The following is an 18519-nucleotide window of genomic DNA, read 5'->3' as shown; positions in this document are numbered from 1 at the left end:
ACACCTAAATGATCAATTATTTTCCAAAACTTCACAAATCCCACGCCATATTCTCACAATTTTTTTCTATATGGTGCGCTCCCGGAAGATAAACATATGACGTCACTTGCGCCTCTAAAAGATATGAATTGTTTGATGACCTTCCTAATAGAGTTCGACGCCCAACCCCGCCAAGAAACGTGTGAGTGAATTTCTTCCAGAGATTCATCTTCCATTTCTTTTTATTTTATTTATTTTTTTAAACTCTAGTTAGGAACAAACATTAAAAGAGTTGTCACATATGAGGCGACTAGCTGCTTGAAAACACCTTCCTCACATGTTTTATTTATAGGCCACAAAGATCTTATTATATCACCCAAAAACAGAAAGACAAGATTACATTATCGCTTTTTCGGCATGTGGTTTCTAAAGGAGAAAAAAAAAAAGCAATCTGACATTTTTTAGTCGAGAATATCGAATTTTGTAAGGGTGCGGTTATTTGTCTTGTTATAAATAATTATTTATCTATTTTAGGAACAGAATGATGGCGCCTTAATTGTCCTTTCAAAACCACTGCCACATTTTTAAGTTCGAGAATGATTGAAGTATTTTTTTTTTCTTCCATCATTCAAAAATCGAATTGGTTATTTCATACAAAATGCAAAAAATAACTTTACGATACCAAAATTTTTTTTAAAAAAAGCACAGATTTACTTGCATGAGTAGAAATAAAAAAAATTAATGTCTCTCCGTCGCCATCTTGTCTTAGTGCCTAAAAAAATCATAGATGGTGTCTAATATTCTAATATATTTTGACCTGTTACACTCTTAAAAATTTCTTGGAAAAAATAGTTAAATAACAATTTATTTAATTGTTATTTCACCATATTCAAACAAAACAGAGAAATAATGCTAAATAAGATGGTAATAAAACTGCTAACTGGGAGAAAAATAGTTTATTAACTGCCTTGACCTAAAACGGTTAAACAACCAGAATTTTATCGCACCAACTAAGCCCATATAATGAAGTCGTTTAGTTTCATGCAACTGCGTATATATTATAACCAAAAAGGCTAATCTGTCAATCTCATGACATGCAGAACTTAGGTTCGAATCCCAGCGTTGACACCACAATATTTCCCCCATCCCTTCACCAAATGAAGAATTTCCAGTGTCCTGCACTCCTTAATTTGTGTTCTACACTCTCCAATATGTCTTTTATCAAATGAAATGGTTATCAAAAAAGAAACAGTTAAATATCATTTTTGCTGTTTTTAAAAAATGCCAATTCTAAATGGTTTAAAAAAAAGCAGTATAGTTTTGTATTCATGGTTTTATAATCGTACAAGTTCGTAACGGTTTCAAAACCGTAAAGGTAAAAAATGTTTTTTACCATAAACTTTACAGTTAATTAAATGGACAGACTGCTGCCGGTTATTTTACCATAATTTTAAAATGAAAATTCTGACAGTGTATCTTATGCAAAAAATCTAAATATTTCCTAGAAAAAACTGATTTTCTCCACATTTGACCAATACAATCTTAAAATGTACCTTTCCTGTTTACTCAAATAACATTATCACATTGCACAGGATTCTGTCTTTCGATCTGTGCTGAATAATTTTATTTAAAAATGAAGAGAGAACATTTCTAAAATAAGGTATTTACTTCTAAACACTACAATATTGCCTCGTAGATAATCGGCATCTAGAAATTTTTAACATTTGATCATCGGTAAAAGATATCTTTTCATCGCACTATGAATATTTTATCATTCCTTCCTTCATTTCATTGACTAAAATTAAATAAAAACTCCTGCAAATGATAATTGAAAATTAATGTAAAATAGTATGTAAATTTGCCGGATTGTTTAATACAGCCTGATATTAAATCATATCAATAAAAGTTATTAATATGATTTTTCTCTTCGATATTATTACACTGAGAAAAAAAAATGTGTGGTCAAAACTACCAGAATATGATAAAATTTACTGTATTTCTAGTTCTACGGGAACACAAAAAAGCACTATAATTTTTATCGAAGCATATTGGTAATGATTTTATTAAAATTAACAATCAAATACTTGTCTTATATGCGATAAAATTTGGTAATCTTTCATGATACCATAGTGTACCTGGAATAAAAACCATTTATTTGGTTAAATTTACTTTTCAGTTTTACTAAATGTGGGGTAATAAGAATTGTAGTTTTAAAAACCAGAAGTTCTGGTAAATAGTTATCATATGAATGGAAAAATTACCTAATGAATTAATGAATGGTTTAAATACGACATATTTTGGTTCTATTAACGAAAGTTACGTTAAAAAAAAAAAAAAGCAAGGAATGTCATTACCTTACATTACGGTAATCTTACCAGAATTTTTTGCTCTATGTAATAATAATGATAATTGCTTTATTTTGTTGTTTCAACTGATATAAAAAAGCCAAACGCAATAAGTTACATTTTAATGATTATCAGAACGTGATGAAAATCAAACGTATCATACGTTGGCTCACGACGAAAAGTAATCGTTTATATCATTCATGAAATTTTTGCAAACCTCCAAATATAAAGATCAATCATTGCACCATCTGCGCAATATTAAAAATGATATTTGTTCCGAGCAATTTTTTCCTAAGGTGTGAATAGAATATATCCAATGAGTTTCCGATAAGATATGAATCTGATAACTATTATCCCATTCTCGAAATCGCTCCATCAAGCACACAAACAAAATTTTAAAGCAGGCACGCTCCCAAAACAAAAGAGCCAAATAAAACAGATCACATAACACCCGCCTTTTGTTCTAAATTGCAAAACCGCAAATAGATACAATCTGGAAAATGTACCTCGCAGCTGATTTTTAAAGTGTAAACATGGTAAAATGATCTGATCCCCGTAAGATATACCTCAGGGGGGTCGACCCACTCTTATTTTTTAATCGGAAGTGGGGGATGGATTGTTTCAAAGAAGTCTCGATGAAGAAACCCATATACCAAACCAGATGTCTTCTAATTCACGAATGTTATATCAACCAGAAGAAGGGGAATCTCTGAAGATGATGATCTGATGATCGAAATTTTGCCGATGGTTGTCGTGATTTAAACTTCCAGCCCGCAACTCGTGGCATCTTACATGCAGCTGCCATACTTAGCTGCTCAATTTTCTACAAATTAATCGCTTTCAAAACATAACGACACAAGGTTACGATATATTTTATTGTTACGATACATAAAAGTAGTAAACTAACTCAAAATTATGACAAAACATATAATTACAATACACAACAATACAGCATACCAAATATTACGAGATATTTAATAGTAAGTAACAATACACGTGGGCAGTCTAACAACGCTAGATAAGGGCATTTAATTAATTTACAATTGACACAAATTAAGAATAATATAGGTTTACAACATATTTTAATAGAGAATAATACAAGAAATGGAGAATAATACAAGGTTACAACATATTTTACAGTTAAATACACGAAGGCAGAAAAACGTGTAGTTCCGTTGCATTTTATAAATACAATACACAAAGAGAGCAAAACAACCCAAAGTGACGATGTATTTCAAAGTGCACAAAACAGTAAAACAATAAATGGTAAGGATATCTCTTTTAGTTCCAATTAGCAGAGAGAGAGAGAGAGAGTAGAACAGCAACGTTATGACATATTTTATAGTTAGAATACACGAAGACAAAAGCAGAACAACTCAAAGTTACGACGTATTTTATAGTTAGAATACACGAAGACAGTAGAACAACACAAAGTTACGATTATTTTATAGTTAGTATACAGGAAGATAGTTGAACAAAACAAATTTACGACTATTTCATTGTCATTACAAAGAAAACAAAGTTACAACTATTTATAGTTAGATTACACAAAGACAATAGTAGAACAGCACAAAGTTACGACTACTTTACAATTAGAAGAGACTAGAACAGTACCAAGTTATGACTATTTTATAGTCATATACGAAAACAGTAGAACAACTCAAATTTACAAATTCTTTAATTATAATTTTTTATCATGAGCTATGATGCTTATATTACATCTTTTAATGCTTAATATATGTCATATTAATCCTTTTGAACATTTCAAAGGAGGAAAATGAAGCGTTTTCGAATGTGAAAAAAATTAACTTTTTATTTTAACAAACTTTTGTAGCACGTATGCGAAATTTCTACAGTTACCTATAAAAGAACATGTAAACGAAACGAATTAATACCAGACAATCGAAGCACAAAAATAACAGAAGAAAAATTAATTACATTTTTAAGACAGTTGTATTTGTAATTTCCCGTCTCTTTCCTAAAGTGAAATATTTAGTCAGTAAAAAGATAATAACAAAAAAATTGATTACTGATATTTCAATAACAGAAAATTTATTTAATAAATATCACTAAAATTAAAAAATTCATTAAATTTTCTTAAGACAATGTTCTTGCCACCTTAATACTAAGCATTTCATTATTGAAAAAAGAAAAAACGCATAAATGTAAAAAGGTAACAGAATTCACATATGGATATAAAAGAAAAACTGTTCAAAATATGAGTGTAAGAAAAGTGAATTTGAAAAATGAAAGAAAAATTTCAATGAAACATAAAATATTCAAGAAATATCAATGAAAGAAAGTAATTCAAACTATTTATTTGAAAGAAAAAACATTCGAAAAATGTTAACGGAAGGGAAAAGACTTTAAATGTATGATTTTAAATGTATGATTATAAAAATTGTTCAATATAGTATATCAATGAAATAAAAAGATATTCAAAATATTTATTCGAAAAAAAATAATCGAGACATTTGAATAAAAGAAAATAATTTAAAATATATAAATGTAGAAACAATATCCAATATATATATATCAATATAAGAAAAATGATTTAAAACATGTGAATGTAAAAATATTATCCAATATAGTATATCAATGACAGAAAAGTGATTCGAAGTATTAAGTTGAAGGAAAGAAAATTTCGGGACATTGCCATGAAATAAAAGAAGATTTCAATCTAAAATATATAAATTCAAAATAAATAAATAAATAAAATGAAATAAATATTTAAACAAAAATATTAAATTGGTTTAAAATATTTAAAGAGAAAGAATTATTAAGTTCCTTTCAAGGGAAAATAATAATAAAAGCATACTAATTAGAGAAAAATTATACAATGCATATCAATAAAATACTTAGATAACCAGGTCGATAGTAGCAATAGTAGTACCTTATTTGTGTCGCACTAGAGCTAGATTGGCGATTAAAATGCTTTTATTGATTAATGATTGATGATATGAGCAAATTATTTATTGATATAAAATACTCTTTTTTCCAGAAGTATATTATAAAATCGAAACAAAATCATCTAAGCTTTTTGATTTTTTAATAAACTAAAATAAACTTGCTTTTTATCATACCAATTACGTACCCTTAGTCACATTGCAGTCTTAAAAATAATAAAAATATTTCTTCTTTATCAGTGGTATTTATTTGTTCATCAAGTTTTTTTAAAAAAAAAAAAAAAAAAAAAAAAAAAAAGCGAAAACCACTTTTTCTTAAACGTTGTGGAATACAGCACGAATTGGTGATCACGTTTAACAGATGTATGAGTCATCGTTGACGGTTTCTTATATGAATAATTTTTTCATCTCAACTGAGCGGACATTCCTTCTTCAAAAATTTTTTCAATTCCTATTTTCATTAAGCAAATCTGAATTTCAAAGAGAAAGAAAAAAAATTGCAAACGCATTGTTAAGTAATTTTTATAGAATATTATATTTGATTAATCACTATTTTGAATTTAGTACAATATTTTGTGATTGCAAAATAAAGTAAGTTTAATAGAACGATTCCTTAATTGATCACTTTGTTAAATTTGGTATAATATTTTATGATTGCACCATTTATTTTGAGATTAGTATAATATTTTGTGATTGCAAATTAGAGTAAGTGTAATAAAACGTTTCTTTAATTGATCACTTTATTGAATTTGGTATAATATTTTATGATTGCTCCATTTATTTTGAATTTAGTATAATATTTTTTGATTGCAAAATAAAGTAAGTTTAATAGAACGTTTCTTTAATTGATCACTTCGTTGAATTTGGTATAATATTTTATGATTGCACCATTTAGTAAGTTTGGCGGTAGAATGTTTACTTGTAGATTAATGTAATGTAGATCATTTTTTTTTTAATTTATAACTTAGTTGGATTTGTAATAATATTTTGCAATCGTAACATAAAGTAAGTTTGATAGAACGTTTTGCTTAATTGATAATTTTTTTGAATTCAGTATAATATTATGTGATAGCAAAATAAAGTAAGTTTGGTAGACCGTTTTCTTTAACTGATTACTTTGTTGAATTGGTTATCATATTTTGTGATTGCACCATATAGTAAGTTTAATAGAATGTTTATTTTTATTATTGATCACTTTGTTGAATTTGCATAATATTTTGTAATTGCAATATGAAGTACGTTTGGTGGAACGATTTCTTTAATTGCTCACTTTTTGAATTTAGTATAATATTTTGTGATTGCACCATAAAAAATAGAGATAAATGTAATATCTCAATCGCAAATGCTTCATCCTCTAAACCAACAAAGCTCAACCTCCACAATTAATGAATATCGTTAGAGTGAGTGAGAATGCGGAGAAAAAAACAGGGAGGAAATTCAGTGAATTAGAGTTAGTTTCCGAAAGCGCATATCTTGTCGGCTATGTATACATTTTTTTAAAAGTGCTTTTTGAACTATATATCCATCTTTTCAAACGCATATTTTAAATTGCATCTATTTTCTTAGACGCACTTTTTAATCTTTATCCAATTTTTCAAATGTGGATTTTAAACTGTGTCTATTTTTTTAAAAGCACTTTTTAAGCTATATCTAATTTTTCTAAAACGGATTTTAAACTGTCTCCGTTTTTTTTAACGTTTTTTAGCAATGTCCAATTTTTTAAGCGTGAATTTTTTAACCTGCGTCTATTTTCTTAAACGCACTTTTTAACTATATCTAATTTTCTAAAACGGATTTTAAACTGGGTCTATTTTCTTAAACGCACTTTTTGAGCTACATCTAATTTTTTAACCGCAGGTTTTAAAATGGGTCTGTTTTCTCAAACGCACTTATTTGAGCTGCATCCAATTGTTCAAACGTTAGACTCTAATTCGTAAAAACGAATTAGAGTTAGTTTCCTAAAGCGCATATCATGTCGGCTATGACCATTTTTTAAAAAAATGCTTTTTGAACTACATATCCATCTTTTCAAACGCATATTTTAAACTGTGTCTATTTTCTTAAAAGCACTTTTTGAGCTATATCTAATTTTTCTAAAACAGATTTTAAGCTGTCTCTATTTTTTTGAAAACTTTTTTAGCTATGTCCAATTTTTAAACGTGAATTTTAACCTGTGTCTATTTTCTTAAACGCACTTTTTAATTGTATCTAATTTTTCTGAAACGGATTTTAAATTTGATCTACTTTCTTAAACGCCCTTTTTGAGCTACATCCAATTTTTTAACCGCAGATTTTAAAATGGGTCTGTTTTCTCAAACGCACTTATTTGAGCTGCATCCAATTGTTCAAACGTGGATTTCAAGTTATGTACATTTTCTTGAAAGCGGAATTTCAACTATGTCCAAATTAAAAATTTCATCGACGTTTTACAATTTATCTCATTCGTAAAATTTCTAAATATATCTCTAGCTAGTTTTCAAACCAAACGCCTCTTTTTATTTTATTAATTTAATAAATCACTTATGAAGGTTGTTATATTTATTTATTATAAGAAATTATTTTATTATAAACAAAGTATGCTGTATTCTGAATAATGAATTCAAAAATTACGTGTCATTAATAAACTTGTACCTATTTCCAGTGCTTGTGTTTCATTGCGAATGCTCTAATTAAGAAAAAAATAAATAAATAATCATTTTTTAGAAGAGAAGCAATAAACTCAAGAGACTAGCTGCTTCATTATGTGACCTTTAACCTCTATATCGATAAATTGCCTATTAAATGGAACACATACCTCTAGAAGATTTCAATACTCTCACCCGTAAAAAAATTGGCGTTTATAATCTTACTAAAACTGAATGGGATTGCATAAATGCTTTGCTCATTATCGTATTTCAAGATGTAAAGAAATCGCCATTAATATTCGGTAAATAAATGCGTTAAATTAATTGCTTGACAGCAAAAAAGATTTAAAGTCCAGGAAATACATTTTGGACTAGATCAATTTCCTTTTATATTTAATCTAGTTTGACTTAAGGTACATAATTTAGATTTTAGATGCTTGTTTGTTTTCTAACTATTAGTAAGCAGTAAAAAATGCTCATTATCAATGTAGTTCCTTTTAGTACCCAACATAATTTCCACGGGAGAATTTTTCAGAGAGAACGCTTATATAACTAATAGAAAAAGAATAATTTAATAGTAATAATTTATTACTATTATTATTATTATTAGCTTTAAATGCCTTTTGACTTGTTTGATAAGAAGTACGTAGAGAAGGTGAGTTTGTGTTAACAGTTTTGTATAAATTTGCCGAAAAAGCTTAATAATCAAAATTTTGAACTTATTTATATAATTTTTTTTCTTTTTAAATACGAAAGTTTATCTTAAGCTATCATTGAGCTAGTTCAATGCATGGTGTGCATTGAAAAAAATTGACTATCCTGAAGAACTTTTGATCTAACGATCGGATCTTCATATTCTAAGACTTGATCATAATATTTTGAGAGGGTGACCTCAAATATGCTTATTTATAAGTGCAGAATTCAGACTATATTAAAAATGGGATTTTTTTTTAAAATTCGATTTTTTTTTAAAATTCGATTTCTTAAGCATTATTTAACTGATTTCGCATTTTGTCATGTAAAATTACATTCTTCCAAATATTGTTAAAATTTTATTCCTTACAATTCACACTTTTTTAGACTATTATTAAATACATATTAACAATGAATATTAACTAAAAGTTAATTTTTGCATGGATCTTTGGATAAACGAATTTTTTAATTGTAAGGAAAATATTTTCAATTCCAGTAAAAAGTTCTCGAGGTATAATGAAATACGTAAAAAAAAGTTTACATTAAGGGGTCCAAACTTTGATCTGATCTCCTGACCTAACTATTAGGACCATATTTCTCAGATTGCGTCCACCCGCCCCTATATTTTGGAAGTAAAAAATCCGAATCCATCAAAGGTGTGTTTATTCAGCGACGATACGTTTTTGCATTTTATTTCGTAACTTAAATTTTGTTCTGCATTAATTGATAATCATATTCGAGGTCAATACCTTGAACCATTAAAATTGATTCATGGAACGTGAAGATCCGATCACAAGATCAAAAGTTATTCATGGTTCTCCATTTTTTTTCTTTTGCGCAATCTACACTTTTTTATTAACTTTTTTTTAAAAAAATTATTCTTGACTACGAGAACACTGAAACTTATCAATTAATATTATTACTTATAAAAAGAAATTCATCAAAATGGAACTAATTTTAGTCTAAAAATACAGTCTTTATTAAATAGTCTTAAAAATCTGCATGACAAATATTATTAAAGAGTAATAAATTTTATGTGAACTGTGCTTTACCAGGCCTTCAAAAGGAAAAGTGGTATAGTAAAAAAGGAATTTCTTATTACCGTTAACGCAAGTTTATTACGACTATATGACTCAGTCAATATTGTCCACACTAGACCCAGGAGTCAGTTGTTCGTTTAAATTCATTATTGATGAATAAATTAAAATGCGAATCAAATGTGACTATTAAAATATTTTATATTTTATTTCATAACCATGGTTGAAAAGCCGACCCAATTTTCGGGCTTACTAGTACTAATGTTCAACTCCGTAGCCTTGTAATTTTGAACTCAATCCAGAAGATAAGGCAAATCCTGAATCAAGTATTGGGAGAAATTTGCCTTCGTGGAGGACTTTGTAATGTAACTAACTAGCATTTGTGTTACATGGAGAGGAAGACCACGATAACCTGCCATGGTTAACCTAACGGCAAAAGGACTCTACCCCATGACCCATCTAACACTGAGGATATTTCACGTCAGCACTGTAGTCGGTGCAAGCCGGATGTGGATTCGTATCAACCGTCCATCGCTAGATTCGAACCCGGTTCACCTTATTGGAGGACGAACGCTCTATCCCCTGAACTATCGCGGCTCGACAATTAAAATATGTAATAAACAAATTCATTTATAACATAAGATCTGACGATGAATAAAAATAGTCTAAAGTTGCAATTTAAGCAAAAACTAGCCACCACCAGATTGTGCTGTGCCCTGTAGACAACTTAGGTCCGTAGCTTCGTGGGGTATCTGCTCCATACTCGAACACTCCCATCAACTTTGATCAGCTGAAATCGCGACTCATCTGACCAAGCTATAGTTTTCCAGTCGTCTAGGGTCCAACCAATATGGTCACGAGACCAGGAGAGTCACTGAACGTGATGTCCTGCTGTAAGTAAAGGCACTCGAGTCGGTCTTCTGCTACTATATGCCATTACACCACTAAATGAATCAGTCAATATTGCCCACACTTGCCCCACGAGTCATTTGTAAGTTTAAACTTATTATTGATAAATAATAAGTGCTGTGACTATTTAAATATGTAATAAACATATTCATTTATACTATATGATCTCCTAACGGTGAATAAAAATAGTCTAAAGTTGAAATTTCAGCAAAAATTAGCCATCACCAGATTGCGCAGTGCCCTGTAGACCAGTGTTCCCCAACCTTTTTATCACTGCGGACCTGTCAACGTTTGATAATTTTACCGCGGCCCGTAGGAGGGGGTGGGGACGTTGATTGTTTATATTTCAGATTATTTTGATTTATTAATTTTAATTTAATTGTATTTAAACATGCCTCCAAAATAAAATACAGTTACACCAAAAAATAAATATAAAGTGATTTAACATTTTAATTTACTAGAACAATAAATTAATGGGAACCCTGAGCTTGTTTCTTTGCAATGAGATGGTTCCATCTGGGGGTAATCGTTTTAAAACGTTAAAAAATTTATGTCACTACCTTCGGGAGCCCTTTTTTTTAAATAAATAAAATAATGGAACACAGATATTTTTAATTTTTGGTATAAACCTAGGAATTTAAATTCAGTTTCAATGAAATGCGCGGCCCGGTACCATTTGATCCACGGACCGGGGGTTGGGGAACACTGCTGTAGACAACTTAGGTGCATGACTTCTTGGGATATGCGCCATACTCGAACTCTCCCACCAGCTTTGATCAGCTGAAATCGCTACTCATCTGACCAAGCTATAGTTTTCGAATCGTCTAGGGTCCAGGCAATATGGTCACGAGACCAGGAGAGGCACTGGACGTGCTATTACTAAAGGCACTCGAGACAGTCTTCTGCTGCTATATGCCATTACAGCCAAATTTCGCCGCATTGTCCTAAAAGACAAATCCATTTCATGTCCCACATTGATGCTTTCGGTTAGTTCACTTTTGGTTATTTGCCTTTTAACACTGATAATTCTACTCACACGTTGACGTTTTCAGTCATTAAGTGCTTGAGGTCGACCCCCACGTTATCCATGGTGGGAGATTATGATTTAAATTAGGTATTTTCGACATAGTCTTCACACTGTAGATTTAGGAATATTGAATTCCCTTACAACTTCCGAAATAGAATTTCCTATGCATCTAGTTTCAACTACCTCTCCACGTTCTAAGTCTAAATTCCAGGCTTGAGGTCATAATTACATCAAAAACATTCTCAGATCAATAATTTGAACACAAATAAAAGTCCTGCCAGTGTACTACCTATATATACATTTTGCACACCATACTACTGTCATCTGTGTATTTGCATATTGCTATCCCACGACTTTTGTATAATATGGTATCAAGTCATATATTATTGTGCAAACTAGTTTATCTTGAATTTGATAACACAATACTACGGTTAAACTTTGTAGGAAAACATGGCTCAATGTAATGCTTCATTAAGATCGCCGCAATTTTGTGCAATATTGCGGATTAAGGTACCATCATTATAGCACAACTTGGAACCAATTTTTTCAAAAGTGCATAAGGCCTCAAAATCTCTTAGTCCTCCAAACTCTAGAGGCAAGACGGCACTAAGGAAGGTACAATGTGAAAAATAAGGAAAATATTACCTTAAATAACTTATGTTCAAATAATTAGTTTTTTACAAACTAAGTACCAATATAAATGATTCAAACAAGAGGCATCAAATACGATAATTAATGCGTACTAACTACTAATTAAGTTCTGAATATAGACATAACATACTTTCTCTAAATAAATATATGCCTTTCATAACGGATTTGTATTTTCGACAATAGTTGCGGCTGGAGATGTGTAGACAATTTGGATGCATTCATGCTTTTTGCTTATTTCGCCATATTTCGGAAATTTTTTTTGAATGACTTAAAAATATTTTGCACAGAATTTAAAAATTCATTACTCCACAAATAATTCACGTAAAAATGGTTTTTAAATTATATTTTATTAATTTATTTAATAGTAAAAAGAATTTTTTTTGAATTGTAATGTATATAAATTTTTACGCTATAATAAACTAATTAAATTTAAATTAAAATACAAAATTTGAATGAAATCGGCTAATAGTTTTTGAGTTAAAACTTTTCAAAAGTGTCAGATTTCTTAAATTTTATTTCTCGTGAACTATTCAACCAATTCCGATCAAATTTTGCATTTAAAACACCATTGTTTAAAATGATAAAAATTTTGTCAACCTTACTGCTCGAAAATTTTTTCGTCCTATACTAAATAAAGCAATAAAAAAAATTAACATAAAAATCAATTTTTTTTGCACGGAATTCTCTTTGGATAAGTTATATTTATAGTTGTGTGCAAAAATATACAACTCATTTAAAAAATGCCGGACTTAGGCCAAGTAATCAAAAACTGAAATTAACATTAAGGGATCCAAACTTTTGGCCGCTATCCTAACCTAACTATCGGAATCATATTTTCCAGATTTCAGCTTTCCCCATATTTTGTTAGTCACAAATCCAAATCCGCCAACAAAAGAGGTATGTTTATTCACCGATCGCACGTTTTGGTATCCATTTCAATAACTTTATTATTAGCTCTAATTTAACATGTTTGATTGTCACCCCTTTAAACCGTCAGAATCAGCACTTAGTTCATGAAAATACCATCATAAGAACAAAAGTTATACAGAGTGTTGTCCTTTTAATTTTATTCTGTAAGGCAGTGTTTCCCAAAATTAGGATTTTTGTGTACCCATAAGAAATTTTTCGTAACGCTGTGTACCACTAATAAAAAACTGAATGTATTTTTTACCATAAAAAAATTGCACAAAAGTTAAAAATCACAACTGGCTGTTGACACCACTAATTATTAACTGTCAACTCTGCAAAAGATAACCAATAGTAAAATACGTAATCGTAAATTTTCAGAGCTAGCTTTGTTTTTTAATAAATTTTTTTGAAGTTTTCGTTTGTTGCAAGATATTTTGCATAAGACTGTTTCCGTACTAAACTAGCATAATCATAAATCGCTTGTTGCACTAAACTGTTTCAGCAACGTTTCCCAAAGTGGGGTACGCGTACCCCACTTTGGGAAACGTTGCTGTAAGGAATAAAATCATGTTGAAATTGAATTAGGATTTGAACGAATAATTCCAAATGGTATTAAATGCCTCCCATAATTTATTAGTTCTCAATATATATTTATTTTTTACAGAGATTATAAAAAAAAATTTATAATACAAAGATTTATGTGCTTTGGATATACATTCATTCAGAAACTAAAAAAAAAATCTGAACATAGCAAATATAAACAATATACAGCAATTCCGGGTCTTCAAGCTTATTTTGTATCAATCAGATCTAGTTAGCTTGTCTCTTAAAAACCACAATAAAATCTGCGATGTGTTTTAAAGTATTGCAGTCCTGTTAATAAATCATATCTTTTATTTCCTATTCATGCAAGCAGATCTTTAACGACCTTGTCTCTGGCAAAGAATATTTTCAAGAATCGGTTATAAAAAAAAATCCTCAATCCTGCCTCGTTATTAATTTTCGTTTCCAACCGAGTTAAGATTACCTGAATATGCTCCATCTGACCCCACCTGTCAATTGCATTTTAATTATCTCCCTTTTTTAGCCAAAAGATGGGCAGAGGTCGCTCTAACGGGAATGGTGATCATCTTGTCCTGAGGGTCCTTTTTTTTTTAACCGTCTTGTAGGAGGATGATCAACTCTGCAGATCCCGGAAATAGTCAGCAAACAGAGAAACGCTAAATTCCTCGGAGCATCGTCGGTTTGGAGAAGGAAAAAAATAAAAAAAGAAGATAATAATAATAAAGAGGGACAACTCACGACAAAACCAGCATGATTTCTCAAAGTGGTAGATCACCGACCTCTGGTGTTGTTGAAACCTTTCACCCTTCTTATTCTTGCTGCAGTCCTGTCTCTAGGTCAATGTCTAGCGGGTGGGAAGAGTTAGTGGATGGACAGCAAGGATGGGTCATGTTGGATCTTGTTTTGGGAAGCAATTCAATTATATGATATTGACATGGAATAAAGAATAAATAAAAGTATTTTCCAAAGAACATGTAAAACGATGTAGAGGGATTGGCTGGAAATGTATAGTTTGAAGCGAATAAATTTTAAAAGTGCTTCAACATGCGCGTTTGTAAAGTACGCATAACTTCAAATTTGTATTCACAATTGGCAAATTTTTATTTGTTGTTCAGGGACAGAGCTGTCGATTGACACACCATCAGTAATTTAACGAATAAAAAATGCCGATTCAAAACTAACTGGCAAACAGGTGCAAAGACCTCTATTTGGCTGTTGTGGATCAAGAAATTGTGTTCTTCTGTAACACAAGCGATTGATCAAGGATCAGCTTTCTGATATGGCTGTTTAATTTGTATACTGATCTTGGCATCCAATGACTACAATACTGAGAGTTAGATATTTATGATATAAATACAACCCCCCCCCCCCCGGGTGATAGTTGGATCATTGATTACACTGGAGAACATTTTTTTTTCTTTTGCGTGCGACTTTTTAACGGGTCTTAAAAAATTTTATATCGCTTATTTTAAATCTGTAATCGATTTTCCTCTCCAAGCTAATTTTTTTTAATGTGACATTTTTAGACTATTTTTTTTCAATATGTACAAGTTTCAAAACGTTACAGGTGGTCACATACCTGACAAGTCAAACTTTTAGGGGATCTAAGGCACATTATCAGGATTAAATTTGTATAGGAACCCATGCCTAGAAATGTCGTTATTTGCCGCTTGGGCGTTTCCTTATCATGAGCTTCGTGTGTTCTTAAACAAGTCATAATAGTCGCGTACAGCAATATTTCTGGTCATGGGTTCCTGTGCAGTTTTAATCCTAACGAAGTTTGTCACAACATTTATGTGACCCACTGTTATATATAAAGTTTTTAAACTTGGACATTATTTCGACCAAAAATAGATTAAAAATGTTGCTTTAGAAGCAAAACAAATTTCAGATTTGAAATCCCCACGCCTGAATTAGGCAAGCTCAAGTATTTGTATAAATACAACAAAAAAATTTGTTCCCTAGTGTTATAGTTATATTGCATTCGGGCTGATGATTTTTTTTAATTTATATTCTCTTTTCAACGCAAATGCTTGTTCATTTCACCCACAATCCATAAGACGTGTTTAATTCAAATTTTGACTTCATAAATTTTATTTATGTTCAGAATTAAAAACTTCTTGATTAATTTTACAAATAAAAAGTATTATTTACAAAAATGGGAGGAAACAACCAAAACAACGCATGTCTTAGACATTAATAATTTAAATATCTTTTACTTAGTCATTTGAAAACAAATTCCACTCATTAGACAATGAGTAACTGATCCTGTTGAAAACATGCTAAATGAAATTATTATTTGAAGTACAAAAAAAAGGGGTTGAAACATCCGTTTCAACTGACGTCCTAGATGTTGAGAATTTAATAATTTTGCTTAGACCCTAAAAAACAGATTCCACTCTTCAAGCAGTTGGTAACTCATTCTGTTGGTAACTATCCCAGAAGATACTATTTGAACTACAGAAAAGGGCTAAAAAAGAATTCCATATATCACTTTATGCTTTAGATATTATGAATTTAAATTTCTTTGTCCCGTAAAAACATTACGAGTATTCTATTCTTTAAACAGTGAGCTGTTGTTGTTGTTTCTAATGCCATTTGCCAAACGCTAGCAAGCCTGCGTAGGGAAACCAAGCGAATTTAAAGCAGAGCTGGCGTTTCTTGTTTTTCAGTCACGTCATCTATGGTCAAGAATTCATCTTCAGTCGCCCTCACGCGACCAGAGAACGATCAATCTCAAATTCCTTACCCCCAGAGGTATTGATTTGTCATGGGAACTTCGGCCAGCGGTGATTGAACTCACGACCTCTTGAACATCGGCCCAACGCCCAGACTATCCCGGTCCTCAAACAGCGAGTAACTTATCCCATTACAAACCTACCACATAGGGGCCGGGATAGCCTGGTCGGTAGAGAGCTGGGCCCATTTCCAAGAGGTCGTGGGTTCGATCCTCGCCGGTCGAAAACTCCTCGTGTAGTAAATGGTGACTGATGCACGTTAAATCTGTCGAGTCTGAAAGTCCTCTATGTTCCCATAACAAATCAATACCTCTGGGGGTACTGATCCAGGAGTTTCCTTGTCTTCTGAATTGGTTCAAAATTACAAGGCTACGGAGTTGAACATTAGTAGTCGTAAACCCATGAAATTGGGTCTGCTGTTCAACGACGGTTATAAAATAAAATAAAAATAAACTTACCCCATGAAATATTGTTTGAAATGCTAAAAAGGGTTGAAACAACCACATCAACTTACGCCCTAGAATTAAAAATGTAATTATTATTATTATTAATCCCTTAGAAGAAAATTTTACTATTCAAAAAATCTATCTATCAGTCAGCTTATAACCTAGATGTTAAGAATTTAAATTTCTACATAGTCCCTAAATACTATATATATATAAGTAACTACATATAATCGAATTAAAAACTTAATCTACAAAATAGGTTTCATAGAGAATAATTTCAATTTTCAGTGGAATAGGATTCTACAAAATAATTTAACTTGAAATACGAAAAAAAGGGTTGAAACAGCAATATCAACTTATGCCCTACATGTTACTAATTTAAATTTTCTGCTTAGTCCCTAAAAAAAAACAGATTTCACTTTTCAGACAGTGGGTAACCTCTCCTATTGCCGCCACCATCTTGAAGATATGTATATAAACCGTCATGTAAGACTAATTAACGGGAGGAGATTTGTGTTGTTTTAACGCTGCGTGCTGCAATAAAACGTCGTGTGAGGTTTCACGTCTTATTGGGAAAGTTCCCCGTTCCACCTACTGTGTCTCTCCCATTGTGCCAACAACTGAGTTGGAAGCTGGTTCCTGGGAAATATAAAAGAACAAAAAATAGCTTCTAAATGAATTGTTTCGGTGTAGAAATACAAGAGTGGAATTAAATTACTGCTTCGGTAATTTCTAAAATTCTAGCAGATTATAGCCCGCTGAAGCTATTGAACTTCCTTCAAATAAAACACGTACTGATTTGATGAGACAAAGGACTTGAAAGAATCGTAGTTGCCATTTGCCACTGAATCAAATTTATTTAATACATTAATTTAGATGGAGTTTAGTTAGACGAAGAAGAATTTTTGTCTTAATTTTATAGTCGCGACTCTTCATTATAATTCACTATCGGTAATTTCTAAAATTCTTTCAGATTATAGTCCGCTGAAGCTATTGAACTTCCTTCAAATAAAACACGTACTGATTTGATAAGACAAAGGACTTGAAAGAATCGTAGTTGCCATTTGCCACTGAATCAAATTTATTTAATACATTAATTTAGATGGAGTTTAGTTAGACGAAGAAGAATTTTTGTCTTAATTTTATAATCGCGACTCTTCATTATAATTCACTATCGGTAATTTCTAAAATTCTTTCAGATTATAGTCCGCTGAAGCTATTGAACTTCCTTCAAATAAAACACGTACTGATTTGATGAGACAAAGGACTTGAAAGAATCGTAGTTGCCATTTGCCACTGAATCAAATTTATTTAATACATTAATTTAGATGGAGTTTAGTTAGACGAAGAAGAATTTTTGTCTTAATTTTATAATCGCGACTCTTCATTATAATTCACTATCGGTAATTTCTAAAATTCTTTCAGATTATAGTCCGCTGAAGCTATTGAACTTCCTTCAAATAAAACACGTACTGATTTGATAAGACAAAGGACTTGAAAGAATCGTAGTTGCCATTTGCCACTGAATCAAATTTATTTAATACATTAATTTAGATGGAGTTTAGTTAGACGAAGAAGAATTTTTGTCTTAATTTTATAATCGCGACTCTTCATTATAATTCACTATCGGTAATTTCTAAAATTCTTTCAGATTATAGCCCGCTGAAGCTATTGAACTTCCTTCAAATAAA

Source organism: Parasteatoda tepidariorum, chromosome 4 (genome assembly GCF_982258835.1).
Source record: "Parasteatoda tepidariorum strain Cologne lab strain chromosome 4, Ptep-v5.0, whole genome shotgun sequence".
NCBI lineage: Eukaryota > Metazoa > Arthropoda > Arachnida > Araneae > Theridiidae > Parasteatoda > Parasteatoda tepidariorum.
Note: the sequence above shows the minus strand (reverse complement) of the source record.